The following is a 21,407-nucleotide window of genomic DNA, read 5'->3' as shown; positions in this document are numbered from 1 at the left end:
TGCAACTAATTCATTCACTGTCCCCTTCCCTCACCTATGGTATTTTACCTGTTAGACCTGACAGCCTTAGCGTGGTCACCCCTAACTTTTTGCCTGCCTCCCTCCACTTTTTGGACACTGTTTTTGCTGGTTTTTAGGCTCTGCGCACTTTACCACTGCTAACCAGTGCTAAAGTGCATATGCTCTCTCCCTTTAAACATGGTAACCTTGGATCACACCCAATTTGACTATTTAATCTACTTATAAGTCCCTAGTAGAAGTCAATGTATGTGCCCAGGGCCTGTAGATTAAATGCTACTAGTGGGCCTGCTGCACTGATTGTGCCACCCACTTAAGTAGCACCTTAACCTTGTCTCAGGCCTGCCATTGCAAGGCCTCTGTGTGCAGTTTCACTGCCAATTCGACTTGGCATTTAAAAGTACTTGCCAAGCCTAAAACTCCCCTTTCTCTACATATAAGTCACCCCTAAGGTATGCCCTAGGTAACCCCTATGGCAGGGTGCTGTGTGGGTAAAAGGCAGGACATGTACCTGTGTAGTTTACATGTCCTGGTAGTGTAAAATTCCTAAATTCGTTTTTCCACTACTGTGAGGCATGCTCCCTTCATAGGCTAACATTGGGGCTGCCCTCATACATTGTTGGAGTGGTAGCTGCTGATCTGAAAGGAGTAGGAAGGTCATATTTAGTATGGCCAGAATGGTAATACAAAATCCTGCTGACTGGTGAAGTTGGATTTAATATTACTGTTTTAGAAATGCCACTTTTAGAAAGTGAACATGTCTCTGCACTTAAATCTTTCTGTGCCTTAAAATCCACGTCTGGCTAGGTTTAGTTGACAGCTCCTTGTGCATTCACTCAGACACACCCCAAACACAGGATACTCAGCCTCACTAGCATACATCTGCATTTTGAATGGGTCTTCCTGGGCTGGGAGGATGGAGGGCCTGCTCTCACACAAAGGACTGCCATACCCCCTACTGGGACCCTGGCAGACAGGATTGAACTGAAAGGGGATTGGTGCACTTCTAAGCCACTCTTTGAAGTCTCCCCCACTTCAAAGGCACATTTGGATATACAATCAGGGCCTCTGCCCTACCACCTCAGACATTTCCTGGAGAAGAAACTTGCAACCAGAACCTGCATCCTGCCAAGAAGAACTGCCTGACTGACCAAAGTACTCACCTGACTGCTTTCTGTGAAGGACTGCTGCCTTGCTGTTGCCCTGCTGCCTTACTGCTCCCTGGCTGCGGTGAAGAAGTGCTCTCCAAGGGCTTGGATAGAGCTTGCCTCCTGTTCCCTGAAGTCTCAGGACCAAAAAGACTTCTCTCTTGCAACTGGACTCTTTGTGCAGTGAAAATTCGACGCACAGCCTGCTAAAAACGACGCACAGCCAAACCGGGATAACGACGCTTGACTTTGCAAGGAAAAGAACGACGCGGCGCCGGCGGTACGACCGGACGCAGCGCCTGCCGTGAGGGAGAAATTTCCCCCCACCTCCCACCGGAACGACGCAGTGCTTGTCACAAGCCCAGGATTCCACGCACAGACCCCGGGGCATCTGAAAACCCTGCAACCCGAAGAGGATCCATGACCGAGTGCCAGAAATCGACGCACAGCCATCCCTGTGTGGAATCTAAAAGACGCATCGACCGTGTGCGGCCTGAGAAATCGACGCACACCCCTTTGTTTCCCCGCTTCTCCTCCTCTGCGGCCCTCTGCGGAGATTTTTCATGCGAACCAGGTACTCTGTGCTTGAAAGAGACTTTGTTTATTTTTAAAAGACTTAAGACACTTTTCAGGGATATCTTTACATTTTCTCATTGCATCTTTTGATCGTTTTGACCTGCAAATATCCAGATAAATATAATATATTTTTCTAAACACTGTGTAGTGTATTTTTATGATGCTATATTGTGTTATTGTATGATTTATTGCACAAATACTTTACACATCGCCTTCTAAGTTAAGCCTGACTGCTCAGTGCCAAGCTACCAGAGGGTGGGCACAGGATAATTTGGATTGTGTGTGACTTACCCTGACTAGAGTGAGGGTCCTTTCTTGGACAAAGGGTAACCTGAATGCCAACCAAAGACCTCAGTTCTAACATTACCCATTTACATTTTCTTGGTATTATGATCCCTTTGCTTGTTATTATGACCTTGACATCTGGATTCCACTCTGACTACACAACAACGGTCCATAACAAAAGTTAATCCCCTATGACAGTGGTTCATAACCTTTTGACTTCAGTGGACCCCCCATGTAATTATTCCTAGAACCCAGGGACACCCACTGCCTCATTATTGGAATCCGGGAACCCCCATAAATTCATGACTGGAAGATGGCGAACACCAGGCAAAACATTTCAATTACTTGAACAGCAAAACAAAGCACAGAAAAAAATTCAGACAGCTTTTATAAATTCAATTGCGGCCCCTCATCATCCGTACTATAGTCTGCTTGATGGACTTTACCACTCCCACGCATCAATCTGAGGATAATAACTTATATTTTGGCCTCAAATTTCACATTACAACACATTTACAGAATTTTTGAACATTTTGCTTCTTCGTTTATATACACTCTAATAATCTGATAATAATATTTAATTTTCTAAGCAGCCGGAGACCCGCTAAGTGGGCTTAGCGGATCGCCTGGGGTCCCGGATCACAGGTTAAGAACCATTGCCCTAGGACATTAGAAATACAATATCGATCCTCTAGGACATTAGAATCCTCAAAAAGGTTCAATGAAAAAACCAAGGTAGCCAAAAATGGACTTGTTTAGTGAAAGAATAGATAAGTAATCAACCAACGACATTGAGATTCATGAAAACAATATTAAAAGTGATCAAGAGCAGAAACGCCAAACCATGCAGACTTAAAATGGTCCTCATAAAAGCAACAAAGGCTAACAAATAGCAACACAAACTGATTTTTGAAGACGTGAAGAAGAGGTCCTTTCTTTAAACATAACATGATTATGATGAAAATGAGTTATTCAAAATATTTGAAAAACACCTTACATGAGTTCAAAATACTAGTATCATACCACAATATTATCAAATGACAAAATTCACTATTGAATCACTATTGAATCAACAATCAACCCCTGACCTGCTTTTGGCCAGGAGTCCACTTTGGCTCCACCAGCCTGCCTCCGTGCCCCTGACCCAGCCGTTTGTCGTTAGAAGGAAGTTCAAGGACCTCCACCACCCGCAGGCACCCGCCTGTGCCTCATCCCTGGTGCCTAGTGGTAGGCCTATCTAGTTGTGCTCTGCACTTTGTATTTCGTGTATCCTTTCATTTTATGTAATATCATTTTCCGTTTCATGCACTGTTTCTGACTGCTCCTGTGCCAATTTTCAATTGCACTTTGTTTTGCCCTCCGTGTTTCACCGCCCGTTTTTCATCCGGCTCTTTCCGGTCTCACAATCCCTGCCGCTGCGTCCCCTGTGGCCCCGCCCCCCTCGCTCCTCCATTGGTCCTTCCCTCCCACCTCCCAGCTGCTCCTCCCTCCCACCAGTCCTTCTTAATGGCGGCCGCTGCACGGCCGCACTGCTGGCACGCCAGAGGCAAGCCCATCTGTGCGAATATGACACTAAACCACTACTACCTAAACAAATACTACTTAAACAATGACTTCCCAACACCCAAAAAAACCTATAAAACGAATTATTTTACAACGAAGTCTAAACAACGAAAAAAACCATTAACTAAATTATTCCTGAACAACGAACACCTATTTAACGACTACGAAAACCACAAAATCACGAATATTCCACTAAACCACTACTATGTAAACAACAACTACCTAAACAACGACTCCCCAAATAACTACTACCTAAACAACGACTACCCCAAAAAAATATTACCTAAATAACGACTCCCCAAATAACGAATACCCAAACAAACTACTACACAAACAACGAATACTTGAACAACGAATCCTAAAATAACTACTACCCAAACAAACGACTAGCCAAACAACGAATACCCATACAAATACTACCCAACACCGAAAACGCCTAAACACCTAATATATTTAAAACGAACTCCAAACAACGAAAAATATTAATAATTAATATCACAACTAAACAATAACGATTAATAAATAAAATATTAAAACCACTACAGTACTACGTAAAAAATAAACGAAATCGAAAATAACAATATATTTCCTACATACAAAAAACAAAACATCACAAAAATCCAAAGCATATAAACACAGTTTTAAATCAAAATAAATAATACTTAAATAATTATAAAACAAACACAACACTAAAAAAAAACCTACATAAAACGATAGTCCTACAACACTTTCTACATGACCCATGAAGTACTTCCTCTACTAAACAAACGAGAACGAACATAAAAAAAAATACAAACTACAAAACAAATACACTCCACAATTATATATATCTAACATCACAAACAAATTCATAATAAAAAAACACATCGAAAACACATTCAATTTACAAATAAAACAATACTTACAAAAACACATATAAATACCAACGACCTCCATTTTCTACTCATTACTACACCGAACAACTTACAGAGAAGACGAGCATATCACTACGGAAAAGAATTAAAATATAATGTATCCAACACCGCCATCTACTGAGATAACAAGGTAAAATATCCATAAATAAATATAAATAAATGTACTAACCTATACCACAGCTAAAATAATATATAATTAATGTACCTTTCGTACTATTTTCTTACAGGCATAAATATCAAGAATCTGACCAAAAAGATAAACACCACACCTTCACCATCAAAGGTAAACCATTACCATTATTCAAAAACAATTTCACTAAACCATAAACAATTGCATTAAAAAAATTGTTAAATAACGAATACCATAATATAATTAAAATATATATATAAAATATTCAATCTACAAATTAGTTTAAAAAAAAAAAAATTCACCTAATAAATTTAACCAAAAAACAAATTTTATCCACCAAATTTCAAACCTACTAAAAAAATTACTTCTAAATCAAAAAAACTAAATAATTAATAAAACAAAAGAATAAACTAAATAATACACTCTTTCTTATTTCTTACAGACTCCAAGAACCCAAAAAACACCAGAAGACATAAAAAAGTGAAATAAATCAATAAAATAAAAAAATAACATCCGAAATAAGAAAATAAACTCAAAGTAAGTATAATATTTTCATTATAACATACAACCAGATTTTCTAGGTAAATAAAACTAAACAAACATTCTTATTCAAATACCCCTTAACTTAACACCAAACACATAAATTCAATAAAATTAAAAACACTTCACAAACACAGTACATATATTATATAAAAAAAATAACTATTACAACTCCACCAAACACTTACCTCTAAACAGCTGCTGGACAATAAACATAAATAAATTTCACAACAAAACACCAACTTCCAAAACAACTAGTACCTTAAGGACACCAACCGTGTTCTTACTACTAATAATTTTACCACAAATGCCTTAACAACAATATTTCATTGTAAAAGCATTCTTAATAAAAGCATTACTAATAATCACCATTCACCCTACATCCCTCACCCCACCCCCCCAACCACACCCCAAAACCTAAAACCCCCTGACCCCCCACCCCCTCCCCAAAACCAAAAAACGCCCCACCCCCCCAACCCCACCCCAAAACCAAAAACCCCCTAACCCCCACCTCCTCCCCAAAACCAAAAACACCCCACCCCCAACCCACCCAAAAACCTAAAACCCCCTAACCCCCCCACCCCGTCCCCAAAACCAAAAACATCCCACCCCACCCCACCAACCCCACCCCAAAACCTAAAACCCCCTGACCCCCCACCCCCTCCCCAAAACCAAAAACGCCCCAACCCCCAACCCCACGCCAAAACCGAAAACCCCCTGACCCCACACCCACTCCACAAAACCAAAAACACCCCACCCCCCAACCCCACCCCATAACCTAAAACCCCCTCACCCTCTACCACTTCCCCAAAACCAAAAATGCCCCACCCCCAACCCCACCCCAAAACCGAAAAACCCCTACCCCCACCCCTCCCCAAAACCAAAAACGCCCCACCCCCCAACCCCACGCCAAAACCTAAAACCCCCTGACTCCACACCCACTCCCCAAAACGAAAAACGCCCCACCCCCCCAACCCCACCCCAAAACCTAAAACCCCCCTCACCCTCCACTACTTCCCCAAAACCAAAAACGCCCCACCCCCCAACCCCACCCCAAAACCTAAAACCCCCTCACCCTCACCACTTCCCCAAAACCAAAAACGCCCCACCCCCCAACCCCATCCCGAAACCTAAAACCCCAGACCCTCCATCCCCTCCCCAAAACCAAAAACACCCCACCCCCTCAAACCCACCGCAAAACCTAAAACCCCCTCACCCCAACCCCCTCCCCAAAACCAAAAACGCCCCACCCCCCCCAACCCCACCCCAAAACCTAAAACCCCCTCACCCCAACCCCCTCCCCAAAACCAAAAATGCCCCACCCCCCCAACCCCACCCCAAAACCTAAAACCCCCTAACCCCCCACCCCCTCCTCAAAACCTAAAACCCCCCACCAACCTAATTACCTCAATAAATAACACACAATCACCAAATATAAAAGATAACAAACCACCTACACCAAACACTTACAAATAGAACACATTATATATTCATTAACTTACTAAGTAGTAAACTAAATCCACCAGAAATTTAATAATAAAAACTGCAAACTTCTTTTAACCTATTTCTTTTATATTATTTACAGATATTTCACAAATGGCATCGCAAGGAGAAGCAAGTTACATAACCTCAAGAACCGGAAACCAGCCACTAAAGTATGAAGGTTATCTTTATTGCAGAGACAAGGTTGTCAACCTCAGGAGCCATTGGAGGTGTGCACAATTCTACTCTTCACATTGTAGAGGCAGAGCTGTAACTCTAGAAAACACAGTTGTTAAGACATCAGATCACAACCACTCTGCCTCTGCAATAGAAATTGAAATAAGAGAAAACATAAAAAAAATAAAAAACATTGCACACACCTCCAATGACTCCTGCGGACAAGTTATAAGGGAGGTAGTACAAAATATTCCAGTACAGATTTCTGGTAGCATGCCTTCTGTACCAAATCTTAGGAGAATTTTTCAATGAGAAAGACTGGCAAGTAATCCCCAACATATAACACCACAAACCTATGAAGACATTAACATCCCCCCAGAACTAACAATTACCTTCTTTCCTCATTCACGACAACGAAAACCCTCAAAAAAGAATTTTAATATTCAGCACAACATCCAACTTACTAATCCTACAAAATAGTGAAATTTGGATGATGGATGGAACTTTTAAATCTACACCCCATCCATTCACTCAAATTTACACCATACATGCCACAAAAAATAACACTACAATCCCCCTAGTGTATGCATTACTACCTGATAAACATTCCTCTTCATACAATGAATTTTTATCAACAATCAAAAAGAAAACATTAAATAAAACACCTAGAAAAGTAATACTAGATTTCGAATTATCAATGATAAATACAATACTAAAAATATATCCACAAACCCAAATTCAAGGATGCTTTTTCCACTTTTCACAAGCATATTGGCGTAGAATACAAAAATCATCCCTAAGTAGAGAATATTTCTCAGATTGCATACTACAATTTGAATTAAAAAAACTCACAGCATTATGCTTTGTACCACCTACAAAAGTAGATGAGTATTACACCGCAATAACAGAGTCTAACTATTATACACAAAATGAAGACAAATTAGAACCCTTACTAAATTACTTCGAAGAAACCTGGATTGGACACCTAAACAGATCTGGTCGCAGACGAAAGCCAAGATTTCCAATAGAATGGTGGAACTGCTACCAAACCTGTTTAGAAAGTGGTGCAAAGACTAATAATGCCATTGAAGGATGGCACAACGCCTTCAATAAAGTAATAGGTAAACCCCACCCAAACCTGTATCATTTTATGGAAATTTTGAAAAAGGAACAAAGTTTCCAAGAAATGAGACCTGCTCAATCACTGTCAGGTAGCCTGAACCCACGCACAAGTAAAAAAAGCAAAGAAATGACGGAAAGAATTTTGGCAAAAATACAACAATTTGATACAATAACACCATCAGAGTACCTCAACAGTCTAGCATATATTCTACATTACTAACAACCACTAACCTACTGAAAAATTACTTGGCAGTTCTAAAAAACACCAAACACCATCAATTAAATTGGCATTTTTCAAAAAAAATTTACACTAAATTTACACAACAAAAATTGTTCTTACCTTTCAAGTTTTCATGTCTTTATCCAAACATGTGATGTGGAATAAATCTTCTTCATTAATATAGAAAGAAGCATCTCATACTTAGAAATGAAAAAAAAAACATTAGTCATCCAAAAACAAATAAAAAATATTCATATTGCATGGATGATAAAAAAACAACTCTATATACTATAAAAACAATGAAAGAAATAAAATATAATACTTTACCAAACCAGCAATTCGAGAAATATCTAAAAAACGTAAAATACCAAATATACTTTTTTTTACCAAAAAAAAGTAAAAAAATTAATCACCCACTAACCAAAGCCACATCATTAATTAAAACATTAACTATCAAGAAAAAGACATGAAAACAATATAAAGGATACTACTAACACAAAATAAAAAATTAATCACAAAACCTATTACAATGAAGTTAAAAATGTTTTCATAAACCGAACAACTAACTCCCTCAAAAATCCCAAAACTAAATTTATCAAAAAAATATACAATTCTTTCCAACTACTACAAAAGCAGTATAATAATTTCTAAGATAAAACACTGCTAAACAAATGTGTTTACTTTTACGAAACCACTATCGTATTCAAAAATATACGATAACAAATAATTAAACATAAGAAACATAACAAACACCGAAAATCTACTACCTACCTTATAACTACCTCCGACAACTATTTCTGTAATAAAAATACCCTACTGCATACTGTAAAAAAAATTATAATCCCACTTACCTGAACGAGGTCTCCGCTTCCGGTCCTATCTTGACCGCGACGCTCCACCGACTGAATACAGAAGACGTCAAACAATGGAAGCATGGAAGAGCACTAAAAATAGAAAACGGACTATTTCACTCATAGACTATAATAGGGAATATAGGAAAATACCACAGAAAATAGATAAAGAAATATAAAAAAAAAAAAAAAAATCTATAAATCTGTAAATATCAAACAATAATTTTAAAAAAAAATTGCATTTTTTAAACTTGATTATGTTCAAAACAAAAAATATATAAAAAAAAATGAATGGTATTTTTATTTAAAAAAAATAAAATGTACATGAAAAAAAACATTATTGCAAATGCAAACATTTCTAACACCAAACAAAAAAAAAATCTATAATCTACAAATAATTATTTAATTAATTAATTTTTTGAAATAATATTAAGACAAATTAATATATGTATAAAATTATACACCCCAAAAAATAATTACAAAATATGAATAATATTAATTACATCAGATAAAAAAAAAATTACAAAAAAACATTTTAACACATTTTAAAATTCACAATTTTTAAAAAAAATATAATTCATATTTAAAATAAAAAATGTAACATTATAATATTCCAAAATCTACTATACCAACTACTATACTATTAAAAAATCAAATATACATTTTTAAACATAACTATTTTTAAACACTATTATTTTTACACCTTCAATAACAACAACAACAGAATACAAAACCTAAAAATATAACACAAAAAAATAATTCACCCATAATAAAAAATTATAAACTATCAATACATATCCAAATCATGATCCACCAATAAACCAAATTGCATCCCCCCAAAAAAAATAACATTAAAAAAAAACTCAAACGTAGAAAAAATACCTAATCATAAGAACAATACCCCAACCATAAACCCTACATCCCCTATATCCCACCCCTAATTCTAAATATACTTTCAATAAAAATACATACAAAAATAACCAAATACAATAATTAATACCAGACTACTAATATACTTCCCACCCATAACTCCTAGATCCCATATGTCCCACCCCTAAACCCACAACATAAATTCCAATTTTTAATAAAATACAATAACTTAAATTAATACCCAAGTATTAATACACTTCCCCACCCATAACCCCTACATCCCATATATCCCACACCAAAACCCACAACATAAATTGCAAAATTTAATAAAATACAATTACTTAAATTAATACCCAAGTATTAACACACTTCCCCACCCATAACAACCACAACCCATACATTCCAAAAATTAATCCACAATATACCCTTAATAAAAGATAAAAAAATACTTACAGTCCTAATAAAATACTCAAATATGAACATACTACCCCACACCAATTTCACAAAACAAAATAAAAATACCCAACTATGTAAATTAACACCCAATTACTAATACACTTCACCACCCATAAGCCCTACATCCCATATATCCTGCACCTAAAACCAAAACATAAACTACAATATTAAAAAATACAAGTACTTAAATTAATACCTGAGTATTAATACACTTCCCCACCCATAACCCCAACATCTCATATATCCCACCACTAAACCCACAACATAAATTATAACATATAAAAAAACACAAGTACTGAAATTAATACCTCAGTATTAATACACTTCCCCACCCATAACACCTACATCCCACATATCCCGCCCCAAACCCACAACATAAATTACAACATATAAAAAACACAAGTACTTAAATTAATACCTGAGTATTAATACACTTCCCCACCCATAACCCCAACATCCCATATATCCCACCCCTAAAACCACAACATAAATTACTACATATAAAAAAACACAAGTACATAAATTAATACCTGAGTATGAATACACTTCTCCACCCATAACCCCTACATCCCACATATCCCGCCCCTATACCCACAACATAAATGACACCATATAAAAAAACACAAGTTCTAAAATTAATACCTGAGTATTGATACACGTCCCCACCCATAACCCCTACATCCCATATATCCCGCCCCTAAACCTACAACATAAATTACAACATATTAAAAAACACAATTACTTAAAATAATACCTGAGTATTAATACACTTCCCCACCCATAACCCCTACATCCCATATATCCCGCCCCTAAACCAACAACATAAATTACAACATATAAAAAAACACAAGTACTGAAATTAATACCTGCGTATTAATACACTTCCCCACCCATAACCCCTACATCCCATATATCCCGCCCCTAAACCAACAACTTAAATTACAACATATAAAAAAACACAAGTACTTAAATTAATACCTGAGCATTAAAACACTTCCCCACCCATAACCCCTACATCCCATATATCCCGCCCCTAAACCAACAACATAAATTACAACATATAAAAAAACACAAGTACTGAAATTAATACCTGAGTATTAATACACTCCCCCACCCATAACCCCTACATCCCATATATCCCGCCCCTAAACCAACAACATAAATTACAACATATAAAAAAACACAAGTACTGAAATTAATACCTGAGTATTAATGCACTTCCCCACCCATAACCCCCTACATCCCATATATCCCGCCCCTAAACCCACAACATAAATTACAACATATAAAAAATAAAAAAGTACTTAAAATAATACCTGAGTATTAATACAGTACCCCACCCATAACACCCACAACCCATAGAATCCATTACTTAATCCACACAATATACTTTAAAAAACTAAACATATAATAATTAAACCCTAAACAAATAAAAAACAAAACACAAAACTCACCTTAAAATTCATCAAAAAATAATTCACTTACCTTAAAATTCGTTGTTCTGGCATTAGTTGTTAAAGTAAAATCGTTGTTAAACCAGTAGTTGTTCAAAACTTCGTTGTTAAAACCCAGTAGTTCTTCAAGATTCGTTGTTAAAGCAAGTAGTAATTCAAACGTAGTTGTTAAGGTTGTTTCCCATCTGTGCTCATCCGCACCTGGACCGTGCCTACCACCTGTCTCCCTGGTCCACGCTGCTCTGACTCCCCGAAGCAACAGTACTCCTCCACTGAACTTTATGCCCTCAACATAAATTTCAACATATAAAAAAACACAAGTACTGAAATTAATACCTGCGTATTAATACACTTCCCCACCCATAACCCCTACATCCCATATATCCCGCCCCTAAACCAAAAACTTAAATTACAACATATAAAAAAACACAAGTACTTAAATTAATACCTGAGTATTAAAACACTTCCCCACCCATAACCTCTACATCCAATATATCCCGCCCCAAAAACAACAACATAAATTACAACATATAAAAAAACACAAGTACTGAAATTAATACCTGCGTATTAATACACTTCCCCACCCATAAGCCCTACATCCCATATATCCCGCCCCTAAACCAACAACTTAAATTACAACATATAAAAAAACACAAGAACTGAAATTAATACCTGAGTATTAAAACACTTCCCCACCCATAACCCCTACATCCCATATATCCCGCCCCTAAACCAACAACATAAATTACAACATATAAAAAAACACAAGTACTGAAATTAATACCTGAGTATTAATGCACTTCCCAACCCATAACCCCTACATCCCATATATCCCGCCCCTAAACCCACAACATAAATTACAACACATAAAAAATACAAAAGTACTTAAAATAATACCTGAGTATTAATACAGTACGCCACCCATAACACCCACAACCCATAGAATCCATTACTTAATCCACACAATATACTTTAAAAAACTAAACATATAATAATTAAACCCTAAACAAATAAAAAACAAAACACAAAACTCACCTTAAAATTCATCAAAAAATAATTCACTTACCTTAAAATTCGTTGTTCTGGCATTAGTTGTTAAAGTAAAATCGTTGTTAAACCAGTAGTTGTTCAAAACTTTGTTGTTAAAACCCAGTAGTTCTTCAAGATTCGTTGTTAAAGCAAGTAGTAATTCAAATGTAGTTGTTAAGGTTGTTTCCCATCTGTGCTCATCCGCACCTGGACCGTGCCTACCACCTGTCTCCCTGGTCCACGCTGCTCTGACTCCCCGAAGCAATAGTACTCCTCCACTAAACGTTATGCCCTCAACCCAGTCCAGCACCCCATCTGCACCCAGGCCAACCCCAAGCACACACATGGACCATTCACATGCCACTCATGCCACTTTTCCTGCATTCACACTAACACCAACAACACCAACACTCACCACAATAACACCAACCCCGCAACCACCTTAACTGCATCCTCCTTAACACCCGCTCCGTCCACAAGCATGCCATCGAGCTTTGGGACCTGTTCACAACATACTCCCCTGACATCGTCTTCCTCACAGAAACATTGATGAACCCCTCATCAGAACCCGACATAGCCATAGCCATCCCAGAAGGTTACAAAATCACCCGTAGAGACCACATAAACAAGCCAGGAGGAGGTATCGCCATCATACACAAAAACACCATCAAAATCTCCACCAAGACCAACAACACCCTAGACAGCACAGAACACCTACACTTTCTAATACACATCAACTCCAACACCACCCTTAGAGGAACCCTCATTTACAGACCAGCAGGACCCCGCCCCCCATTTTGAGATGCCATCGCAGATACTATCAGCTCCCACGCCCTCCCCGCCACAGACTACATACTCCTTGGTGACCTCAACTTTCACCTGGAAAGCACCCATGACTGCAACTCCACAGCCCTGCTTGACAATCTCACGAACCTCGGCCTCAAGCAACTGGTCACCTCACCCACTCACTCAGCAGGACACATGCTTGACGCAATTTTCACCTCCAGCAGCCACATCACCTTCACCTACACCACCGAACACCACTGGACTGACCACCACTGCGTCCACTTCTCCTTCATGAAACCCCCCACCCACCAACAACACACTACACCCTACCGCAAGTGGAACAAGATTTCCAAAGAACACCTGATCGCCAACCTCACACAAGCTCCACCTCCCATCACCAACGACCCCAACACTGCCGCCTACAACCTCACACAATGGCTAACAACCTGCGCAGACTCCCTCACCCCATTCTAAAGAAACAACAACACCCGCAATGTCAAAACCGCCCCCTGGTTCACCACAGAACTCCAAGCTTCCAAAAGAGAATGCTGTAAAATTGAGAAAGCCTGACGCCAAGAACCCTCAACGAGCAATTTCTCCACCCTCAAAACAGCAATTGCGCAAACACCACCAACTCATCCGGACCACCAAACGGTCCTTCTACAAAGAACGTATAGGCAACAACACACACAACAGCAAGGAACTCTTTGCCATCGTCAAAGAACTCACCAAACCCAAATCCAGCACCATCAGCCCTCCACACACCCAAAACCTCTGCAACTCCCTCTCCAACTACTTTCACCTCAAAATCGAAGACATACAAAACAGCTTCACAGCATCAGCACCCACCATCACCATCACCGACACGACCAACAACACAACGCCCTCCCACGCCAACAAACTACACACCTGGACCCCCACCAACAATGAAGAAATCGAAAAAACCATCCACTCAGGCTCCCCCACAGACCCCTGCCCCACCACATTTTTAACAAGGCCAGCCAAATCATCGCTCCCCAGCTCCGTGCCGTCATCAACAGCTCCTTAGACACCGCAACCTTCCCAGACGTTTGGAAGCACGCCGAAGTCAACGCGCTCCTCAAAAAACCCAACGTAGACCCGGAAGACCTCACAAACTGCCGTCCCATCTCTCTTCTCCCCTCCCCCGCAAAGGTCGCTGAGAAGATAGTCAACACCCAATTGTCTCACTTCTTAGAAGAAAACTACATACTCAACGCCTCACAGTGTGGATTCCGCAAGAACCACAGCACTGAGACCGCCCTCATCGCCTGCACAGACGACATCAGGACCAGAGTGGACAAGGGTGAGACCGTCGCCCTCATCCTCCTAGACCTCTCCGCAGCTTTCGACACTCTATGCCACCAGACCTTCCGCACATGCCTTTTTGACGCTGGAATTCGACACAAGGCCCTGGACTGGCTCACCTCCTTCCTTGCTGAAAGAACCCAAAGAGTTTGTCTCCCTCCCTTCCAGTCTCCAGCCACCAAGATCATCTGCAGGGTCCCCCAAGGATCCTCCCTCAGCCCCACCCTCTTCAACATCTACATGGCCCCCCTCACCAACATCCTCCGCCCCCACGGAATCACCATCATCTCTTACGCAGAAGACACCCAGCTCATCATCTCCCTCACCAGGAACCCAGCCTCCACTAAGATAAACCTGCACGCCGGACTCATCGACATGGCCAAATGGATGACAACAAGCCACCTCAAACTTAACTCAAACAAAACAGAAATCATCATCTTCGGCCCCAACAAGACAGCATGGGACGACTCCTGGTGGCCCACCACCCTCGGACCACCCCCAACATCCACCACTCATGCACACAACCTTGGCATCGTTGTAAACTCACCTCTCTCCATGGCCCAGCAAATCAACACCATATTGTCCTCCTGTTTCAACACCCTTTGCATGCTATGCAAGACTTTCAAATGGATTCCTTTAGAAACAAGATGAACGGTCACCCATGCCCTCATCAGCAGCAGACGGGACTACGGCAACGCCCTCTACGCAGGAACCACAGCCAAACTTCAAAGAAAACTCCTGCAAATTTAAATGCAGCTGCACGTCTCATCCTCAACCTCCCTCGCCACGAACACATATCCAGCCACCTCAAATCCCTACACTGGCTGCCCATCAGCAAAAGGATCATCTTCAAAGTGCTCATCCACGCTCACAAAGCCCTCCACAACACTGGACTGTCCTACCTCAACGAACTAGTAAACTTCCACATACCAACTCGACAGCTCCGCTCCGCACACCTCACCCTCGCTACAGTCCCCCGCATCCAACGCACCACCTCCGGTGGCAGATCCTTCTCCCACCTCACCACCAAGACCTGGAACTCCCTCCCCACCAACTTACACAAGACCCAGGACCTCCTAACTTTCAGAAAGTAGCTCAAGACATGGCTTTTTGAGCAGTAACTGGCAACACCCACCCCCCCCTCCACAGCGCCTTGAGACCCTAACGGGTGAGTAGTGTGCTTAAGAAATTTTTTGATTGATTGATTGATTGAACAATCAAAAGAGTTCATTAGGCACTATCTTCCATCTTCACCAGTAATTATTACCAGTGTGGGTACTCATATCCTTACACACTGCATGGAAAATAAACCCCCTAAGAGACAGAAAATCGAAGGTGCAAACTTAGCATTTATAAGAAATTGGGTTACTGGTTGAGGGGGTGAAACACTACTCAAACAGCAACCATAGTCCTTGTCAGGGTAAACTCACAAGCAAATCCCAAATTAACCTGTGCTCTACCCCATGGTAACCTGAGAAGTCAGACTAACTTATATGTATTGTACAAAGTATTTGTACACCAATTCAAACAGCAATAGAAGAATTACACTCCAAATATAGGATACATTTTAATAAATAAATCAAGAGCAAAACAACAAATATCCCCAAAATATAATCATAGATGTGTAGGTTTTAAACATCTCAGTAAATATATTCCCAAAAGCACAAAGCTTGTCGATATCTGGTCAAGCTAGACTGGGACAAAGTCAAAAGTTCAGGCAGACTGCAGTGGAGCGGGGGCAAGTTACGGGGACCCAGCTAGGCCCACTATAAAAGAGTACCTTACATCCTGGTTGCAAAGAGTTGCTGTGTTCCACAGTGTTGGGTCTGAGGAGCTGAGAGGCTACAAAGATAGGTCCTGCGTCATAGTTGAGGAGACCGTTAACAAAGGGGCTTGTGAGGCAAAGTACTGCATCAAGGATGTGTTGTGAAGAAACTGCAGGGCTTATCATTTGGAGTCCTTCATCATTGCCAAAGCTGCACTTGACAAGAGGCTTGTAATGTGAGGGCCTGTGTTAGAGATGCATTGCACAGCGTGACTCTAAATGGGGCTGCGATGTGAAGTCCTTGCATTGAGAAAGTACATGCAGCAGAGGCAATGTTTCAGTTCTGCTCGGGGTTGCACCATGCAGCAGAGGAGATGCATCAGTTCTGCTAGATCCACAGATGAGCTGGCAGAGCACCTTCTGGTCCACTTCCTGGGGGCTAGGACTGGGGTGGCAAGGTAGGACTCACAGATGGCAGAGTATAGGTGCTGGGTTTAGGACTGTTGGAACCTTCTATCCCTGAAGCTATTGCCAGGATGTCAGCGAGCTAGCCCTTGGAGTCAGTCTGGGGGTCCTTTGTTCAACAGATTTAGGTCCAGTGCTTCTCACCCAGGCAGGAGGAAAATAGGCAAGAACTCAGCACAGCAGGGCAGCATTCCTTCAGAGCAGGACTCCAGCAGAGTGTCAGTCAATTCAGCAGCAAGGCAGTCCTTCATCCTGGCAGAGTCCACAGGTCAGATGTTTACTGAAGAGTTGGGGTCTGAGGTCCAATATTTATACTTTGTGCCCACTTTGAAGTGGAGAAAGCTTCTAGAGGTTTCCAATTGCCTGAGGTGTCAGGCATCCTCTTCCTCCTTGTCCTGGCCCCAGCTTGCCTGGAGTCACAATGGACTAGTGATAATATCTTTGTGAGACTGTTCAGGCAGTGCTTTTGTGATGTGCAAGTGTGGTAGGTAACATCTTACCCCTCATTAACTCAGAGTAGCCCATTCTGCCAGCACCTATCTTCTCTTTGTCTCACTGTCTGTGAGCAATACACAAGGACCAAAGCCCTCATTACGAGTTTGGAGGTCTTTTGGCAAGATCTTATCATTGGCAGCTGCCAAAAGACACTGGTATATTGAGTGTCGTATTACGAGTCACAAACTGAAGACCACCCAAATAAGCCACAAATCCCAAACCTCCAGGCTGACCTAGGGCGGTAGAGAAACAGTCTCACCACCAGCACCACCACGCCGACAACGCCCTGCCCTCCACATTACGACCCAAAAATCAGCACGGCGGTCATTGCACAGCAGAAAACCTTTGGCGGTGCGAATTGCAGCGGTCTAAAAATCACCTCCACCAGAACCCATAACCACATTGGACAGTCTGAATAACCCACACCTGACACACACAACATACTGCACTATATAACACACAACCAAAAACTTTTTTAACCACAACTACTGACAGAGACATCGACTCGATTCCTAAAATGGCCGCCAGCCACATGTTCAAACAACAACACAAATGAGCAAGGTGGCACTATGAATCAAGAATACATGCAAGCCTATGCAAATAGACACTGACTGGTTGCACAAAACGGCCAACAGACACATGGCCAAACAACAACAACAATAAGCAAGGAGGCCTGGGGAACAAAGAACACATGCAAGCCTATGGCAAAAGAACACTGGTTGCAGGCACAAAATGGCTGCCAACGGAGGACGCTACACGTCGATAGCATAGGCACCAAGACACTTCCCACGCATCACACAACTGCACCAGCAATACATAGCCACTACACACATACACCAGATAACACCAGCACACACAATCAAACACCCCCACCGCACCAAGCACCCTACACTGCACCCTGCACACACAATGCACACCCCCACCCACAACACAACCACCATGTCCCATCAGAAGCGCCCACGTTTCACAGATGGTGAATTGAGGGTCATGGTAGATGAAATCATCAGGGTAGAGCCACAACTGTTCTGAGCTCAGGTCCAGTGAACTTCGATAGCCAGAAGAATTGAGTTATGGCAGAGGATCTTTGACAGTGTCTACTCAGTGGGAAACCATCTATGTACAAGGGAGGACATCAGGAAGAGGTGGAATGACCTATGGGGAATGATGCATTCCATGGCATCACGTCACCAGATTGCCATCAACAAGACTGGGGGTGGGCGCCCACCTCCTCCCCTTAAGTTCCCATCATGGGGGAGAAGGTCTTGGACATCATGCTTCCTGAGGGCCTAACTGGAATCATCAGAGGACTCGACTCTGGTAAGTGAACAACACTCCCCGGGCACCAACCACTCCTGTCCAGCATGCGTCCTCTCCACCCATCACTCCCTAATCTACCCCATCTCACACTTCTGCACCCCCAATCACCCCCTGCCCCTCCCCTTCATGCCACACCAACCCACTGCCACTATCCCCACACAGTCCCTCTCTAATGCACAGATACCAATCAAAATGTCAAGCACCACAACTCCCACAATGCATCACTCACTACACACCAAAAATTCACAGTCCCAGTTCCCAGTGGAACACCTGCATGGAAACCCATAGCACATGCCACACTGGATGCTTCGACTGGTTTCCAACACATGGCAATGTCCGCAATGCTAACCACAATCCTCAACCCTCAATGGAAAATGTAAACAATGCAACAATATGTCACCTGCAAGCAATGTCTGCAGTGCTGCAGCTGTTGCCATCACTGGGAAGCAAGTCAAGCTACTCCATGCATCAGATGATGATACGAACAAGTACAGCACCACAATGTATCTCCCTCCCTTTCGATCCACAGGTCCTGCTGCCACTGCCACCCAGCATCCGATGCCAGAGACAGACAGCACTCGCCGGGATGAAGAACCCAGTGGATGTCTGGATACTGACAACTTGCCTGGGCCATCTGGGACAACTGGTCAGTCCACCCTGGACACATCAGAGTCCTCCATCCATGTGGCAACTACAGCACAGCCAACCCTTCATTACAAAACCTGTGTCCCAAGGACAGGTCAATCAGCAGTGTGCCCCACAGTACAGGGACCAGTGTAAAGGCCACACACCCAAGACGATGAAGGTCCTGGTGCAACTGGGAGTGGGCAGGGGCACAGGCACAGGGGGTCAGGGGCAGTGGGAAGGTACCTGTGGTCCAATGGATGGCGCACCCACACCAAACTACTGGCCAGGAGGCCATCTCCCAAGTCCTGGGAGCATACCACCATTACCAGGACACTATGTGCAAGATCCTCACAACTATGCAGGAGAACCAGAGGCTGCAGAGGGAATACCACTAGGAGGCCATGCAGCAGTGTCAGACCCTCAGTGCCACAATGGCCTCCATTGCAGAGGTACTGAAGGAACTGACCACCATCATGCATGCATCCTTCACCCACCAGCAGGCACCTTCCATTAGCCACATTCCAACAGAGCCCTCCACTTCTGTGGCAGCTAGTGATATGGAGGCCCTGCCAGAAGACCTGCAGACACCAGCATCCCTCCCTCTGTAGCTGAGTAACCCCCACACAAGCAAGGACGTCCATTCAGACATCTTGCATGACCTGAAACCAAGATCAAGACCACTGATCCTCTCCTGAACATTCTCTCTTGTCTCCCACTGACACACCGTGTTGTCTGTCCACTGTCATGTCTCCATTTTCACATGGCCCCTTGGATACTGGACCTGGACTACCTACAGCTGGGGCAACAACTCTGATGATTTCACCCACCATAAGTCCACTCATCACCCGAAGCCCAAAGGACCTCTTGATAACACGCCTCATCCTGATGTGGGCCTCATTGAATCGGTTTTCACCATCTGTAGTCGGATATTTCACAGGTGTCAGCAGCCAGAGAAGGTTAGGGTAGCCAGAGTCACCTGTGTGCACAAAGGTTGGACACATCTCAATACCGGTGGGGACACAGGGCAAGTTGTGAAGAAAGGTGAGATTGCAGGGCACACATACAATTGGATACATACCGATGAGCCAGGCCCGGTCCCTCTGTAGTTGTGCCACCATGTGTTCCGCAGAATGTATGAGTCATGCAAAGAACTAGGGAACTTGGCAATAACCTGCGAGATATATTGATCAGTGAGACAAAACATCTGGACATTAATGGAATAAAAGTTTTTCCCGTTCCCATACACTTATTCATTTATCCTGGGTGGAACCAAGCAATGTGGGTGCCATCTATGTCCCCTATCACATGAGGGACATGGGCCAAATCATAGAAGTCAGCTTTAACACGGGCCAAATCCACACTTTGGGGGAACCTGATGGAGCAGGGCATATGTTTGATCAAAGCACACAGTACATTCTTCAACACAACTTGAACATCGGCTGTGACATCCCTGCTGCCAAGCCCACTGTCATCTGAAAGGAACTGACAACACCTGTACTAAGGGAGGGATGGCATAGGGATCACGTATGGCAGGCAACAGATCAGGCTCCAACTGGGTACACAGCTCCAAGATGGTCTGGCGGTTCAGAAGATACGTCTGTATGACGTGTCTCTCTTAAAGGGTAGCAAGGTCGACTAGAGGCTGGTACACAAGGGCACGTCTCATCATCACCATTGCACCGTATCTGGGAATAGGAGAGAGGAGAAGTCAAACGTTGATGTATTCAATGTGTGGACATTGTCAGTCTATACATTACTCACTATATTTCATCCATGACGCACCTAAAATTG

This window comes from Pleurodeles waltl, chromosome 1_2, assembly GCF_031143425.1.
Source record: "Pleurodeles waltl isolate 20211129_DDA chromosome 1_2, aPleWal1.hap1.20221129, whole genome shotgun sequence".
Lineage (NCBI taxonomy): Eukaryota > Metazoa > Chordata > Amphibia > Caudata > Salamandridae > Pleurodeles > Pleurodeles waltl.
The sequence above is the reverse complement of the archived record's forward strand: the minus strand, read 5'-3'. Positions refer to the sequence as shown.